This window comes from Mustela nivalis (assembly GCF_964662115.1).
Source record: "Mustela nivalis genome assembly, chromosome: 5".
NCBI classification, from domain to species: domain Eukaryota; kingdom Metazoa; phylum Chordata; class Mammalia; order Carnivora; family Mustelidae; genus Mustela; species Mustela nivalis.
In genome coordinates, this window is record NC_139024.1 from 103,788,228 (window position 1) to 103,793,358 (window position 5,131).

The following is a 5,131-nucleotide window of genomic DNA, read 5'->3' on the forward strand; positions in this document are numbered from 1 at the left end:
AGTGCCCTCCAGGCAAATGTCCCTGCCATCAGGTGTGTCTGAAACCAACACACGTCGTTTAATTAGATAAACTATGGGTGTTTTCTCATTCTGGTATTTATTAAGTCTGGTGTATACTTGTGCTCCTTTATTTTCTCTCTATTAATTTCTCATTCATTAGCCAGAACCAGTAATAATCAAGCAGAAGTACCTAGGGTTAAATAACCCCACTGATTCTTTATATAAAACAAACATTAGCTTTGATAATAATCTATCATAGCAGAAATTATTCTTACTCATACAACTTTCCATCCCTCCATAACTTGAAATATAAATTGTGTTTGACAAAACATGAAACTTAAAGTGACTTACGACTCAAAGGATTTTCACTATTAGTATGAATTTGCATAGCAAACCTCAGGTCTCTTTCTTATTTATAAAAATTCTTTCTGAAACATCTTCCATTTAATTGGTGTTGAAAACAATTCAATTTATATCACCTTCAATCCAATTAGCATATATTTATTGATTAAGACAAAAGCAACCATGATGTGATTCTGCCTCTATCTAATGTTCAACCTAGAGGAAAAGACATTTATTTATTAATATAATCTTTTTACCTCTAAAACAAGGATTTTTGAAAAGATTTATTTATTTTAGAAATAGTTTGTGCACCAGCAGGGGGAGGGGCAGAGGAAGAAGGAGAAAGAGAAAATCCTCAACTAGACTCCCCACTGAATGAGGCTAGATCCCATTACCCTGAGATCATGACCTGAACCTAAATCAAGTCAGGGGCCCAACCAACTGAACCACTCAGGTGCCCCTAAAAAAAGGATTTGAAGTACATCATCCCTTCATGATTAAGAAAACTACAAAAAACAAAACAAAACAAAACAAAAACCTCAACAAAGTAAGTTTAAAGGGAACATACCTCAACATAATAAATGCCACATATGAAAAACACATACCATGGGGTCCCTGGGTGGCTCAGTCCCTAGGGCTGCTGCCTTTGGCTCCAGTCATGATCCCAGGGTCCTGGGATGAAGTCCAGCTACTGGTTCCCTGCTCGGCGGAGGGCCTGGTTCTCCCTCTCCCTCTGCTGTTCCCTCTGCTTGTTCTCTCTCTCTCTCAGTCAAATAAATAAACGGATAAATCTTAAAAAAAGAAAGAAATAAAGAAAGATAGAAAGAAGGAAAGAAAGAAAGAAAGAAAAAAGGAAAAAAAGGAAAAAGCAGAGCAAATATCATCCTCAAATGGGAAAAACTGAGAGTTTTCCTCTATGGTCAGGAATAGACAGGGATGTCTATTCTCACCACTGTTCTTTAACATAGTACTAGAAGTCCTAGACTCAGTCATCAGACAACAAAAATTAAAAGATAAATAAATAAAAGGCATCCAAATAGGCAAGGAAGAAGTAAAACTTCCACTGTTTTACAGATGACATAATACTCTATATAGAAAACCTAAAAGACTCTACAGAAAAAACAAAAACAAAAACAAAAAACTCTTAAAACTGATAAACTCTTAAAACTGATAAAACAAAAAACTCTTAAAACTGGTGCCTGTGTGGTTAGAAAATTTGAGGAATCAGTCCCATTTACAATTGCACCAAAAACAATAAGATACCTAGGGCAAAAGCCTAACCAATGAGGTGAAAGGCCTATACCCTGAAAACTATGAAATTCTGATGAAAGAAACTAAAGAAGGCACAAACAAATGGAAAAATATTCCATGTTCATGGATTGGAAGAACAAATATTGTTAAAATATTTATACCACCTATAGCAATCTACACATTTAATGCAATTCTTATCAAAATACCAACAGCACTTTTCACAGAGCTAAAACTAATAATCCTAAAAGTTGTGTGGAACCAGAAAGGACCCAGAATAACCAAAGTAATCTTGAAAAAGAAAAGCAAAGCTGGAGGCATCACAATTTTAGACTTCAAGTTAAAATACAAAGCTGTAGTGATAAAAACAGTACAGTGCTGGCACAAAAATAGACACATAGATCAATAGAACAAAAAAGCAAACCAAGAAATGAACCCACAACTCTATGGTCAATTAATCTTTGAATATCCAACAGGAAAAAAACAGTCTCTTCAACAAATGGTGTCGGGAAAACTGGACAGCCACATGCAAAAGAATGAAACTGGGCCATTTTCTTATATCAAACAGAAAAATAAATTCAAAATGGATTAAAGATCTAAATGTGAGAACTGAAAACATTAAAAAAGCATATAGGAGAACAAAGGCAGTAACTTTTTTGACATCTGCTATAGCAACTTCTTTCTATATATGTATCCTGAGATAAGGGTAATAACAAAACCAAAAATTAACAATTGGAATGTCATCAAAATAAAAATCTTCTGCACAGAGAAGGAAACAATCAACAAAACTAAAAGGCAGTCCCAGAAAGGAAGAAGATATTCGTAAAGGACATATCTGATAAAGGGCTAGTATTCAAAATCTATAATGAACTTACCAAACTCAATATCCAAAACAAAATAATCTAGTGAAGAAATGGACAGAAGACATAAATAGACATTTTACCAAAGAAAACATACAATGGCTAACAAACATGAAAAGATGCTCAACATCACTGATCATCAGGGAAATATAAATCAAAACTACAATGAGGTATCACCTCACATGTCAGAATGGCTAAAAACAACACAGAAAACAACAGGTGTTAGTGAGGATGTGGAGAAAGGGGAACCCTCTTGCACTGTTGGTAGGAATGCAAACTGGCACAAGCATTTTGGAAAACAATATGGAGGTTCCTCAGAAAGCTAAAAATAGAACTACCCTATAGTCCAGGAGTGGCACTACTAGGTATATACCTAAGGAATACAAAGATACTGATTCATTAAGGGATACATGCACCCCAAGGTTTATAGCAGCAGTATCTATAATAGCCAAATTATGGAAACAGCCCAAGTGTCCATCAACTGATGAATGGATGCAGAAGTTTTATATATATATATGTTACTCAGCCATAAGGAGAATGAAATCTAGCCATTTGCAATGTTATGGATGGAGCTACAGAGTACTGTGCTAAGTGATGTAAGTCACACAGAGAAAGACAAATACCGTCTGATTTTATTCATTTTCAGAATTTAAGAAACAAAACAAATGAACATGGGGGAATAAGGAAAGAGAGAAGCAAACCAAGAAACATACTTCACTACACATAACAAACTGATGGCTACCAGAGAGGAAGTGGGTGGGGAAATGGGTGAAACAGGTGATGGAGAATTAAGGAGCGCACTTTTTGCGAAGAGCACTGGGTGTTGTATGTAAGTGTTGAATCATTATATTGTACATCTGAAACTAATAGTACACTGTATGTTAGCTAACTGGAATTTAAATAAAAACTAAAAAAAAAAAGAAAAAAAGAAAAAAAAAGGGATTTGAGAGAAGGGCAAGGGAGGCGAGAAGGAGAAAGGAATGGGGTCTGAAGATGGCCAGGGGTGGACCAATGGCTGGCTTGGCTGGAGGGCTGTTCCCTGAAGAAGGCTGCTCCAGCCTGAGTCTCCATCCACAATCTTCCCCGATCTAGCATATTCAGTGCCCAGAAGTTGTTATGGATGACATTTTCACCCAGTGGTGGGAGGGCAATGTGGTGGCCATTCACCTGTAGGCTGGACAACATGAAAACAGCCTCAACCAGGAGATGATCATGGCTTCTCCCCCTTGCCCTGGGCCTGCCAAGAGGGCTGTTGTCCTGTGGTTGAGATGCTGATCATGTGGGGAACATGAATCAATGTGATGAACCGTGGTGATGACACCCCCTAGCACCTGGCAGCCGGTCCCAGACACCGAGATATTGTGCAGAAGCTGCAGCAGTATAAAGCTGACATCAATGCAGTGAATGTACATGGAAATATGCCCCTGCATTATGCCTGTTTTTTTGGGCCAACATCGGGTTGCAGAGGACCTGGTGGCTAATGGGGCTCTTGTCAGCATTTATAACAAGTATGGAGAGATGTCCAAGGACAAAGCCAAGGACCTCTGAGGGATCTCTTCTGAGAGCAGGCAGAGAAGATGGGCCACAACTTTAACCATATTCAATACAAGGACACATTTTGGAAGAGAACCACCCGCACTTGGCCCCAGAATGGGACTCTGCACAAACATGCTGGCACTGACTTCAAACAGCTCAACTTTCTGGCAAAATTCAATGACCATCACTCTGGAGAACTATGTAAGGGCTGTTGACTGGTCAATGACATCGTCATGAAGATGCTAAAGGTTTGAAACTGGGGTACAAGGAAGAGCAGGAACTTTAATGAGGAATGTCCCCATCTCAGGATTTTCTCACATCCAAATGTTCTCCCTGTGCTAGGTGCCTGTCAGTCTCCACCTTCTCCTCACCACAGTCTCACACACAGGATCCCTGTACAATGTATTACATGAAGGCAGCAATTCACTTGTGGACCAGAGCCAGGCTGTAGAGTTTACATTGGACATGGCAAGGGGCATGGCCTTCCTACACACATTAGAGCCCCTCATCCCACAACATGCACTCAATAGCTATAGTGTAATGACTTATGAGGACATGACTGCCCTAATCAACATGGCCAATGTCAAGTTCTCCTTGCAATGTTCTGGGTGCATGTATGTACCTGCCTAGATGGCCCCTGAGCTCTGCAGAAACCTGAGGATACAAACAGATGCTCAGCAGGCATGTGGAGTTTTGCAGTGCTTCTGTGGGAAATGGTGACATGGGATGTATCCTTGGCTGACCTCTCCAACGTGGAGATTCAAATGCAGGTGACATTGGAGGGCCTTTGGCCTACCATCCCACTAGCCATTCCTCCCATGTATGTAAGCTCATGAAGATCTGCGTGAATGAAGACCCACTAAGTAGTCCAAGTTTGATATGATTGTGCCTATCCTGGAGAAGATGCAGGACAAGTAGAGCTGGAAAGCTCTTGCCTAAAGTCCAGAGGCATCAGGATGCAGTTAGAAGAGTATGTCTCCCCAAAGCAGCAGGCTTCTGTCATGGTACTAGTCCAGCCATGGGGCCCATCGCTTTCCCCCATCACTACCACTGCAGCCCCCAAAGAGGCTAGGTTCAGAGCTTTGTCACTTGCCACATGGGATCTCCCAGCATGGGAGGGAACAGCCTTGCCTGTCACAAGAAAG

At 40.1% G+C, this 5,131-nt stretch overlaps 1 pseudogene across 1 annotated transcript; it reads left to right on the plus strand.

The window, feature by feature from the left end:
* The first annotated feature begins 3,566 nt into the window (after positions 1–3,566).
* On the plus strand, positions 3,567–4,904 carry LOC309864025 (scaffold protein ILK pseudogene; annotated as a pseudogene). The gene has a single exon. The product of its transcript is annotated as a scaffold protein ILK pseudogene (transcript).
* The last annotated feature ends 227 nt before the right edge of the window (positions 4,905–5,131 follow it).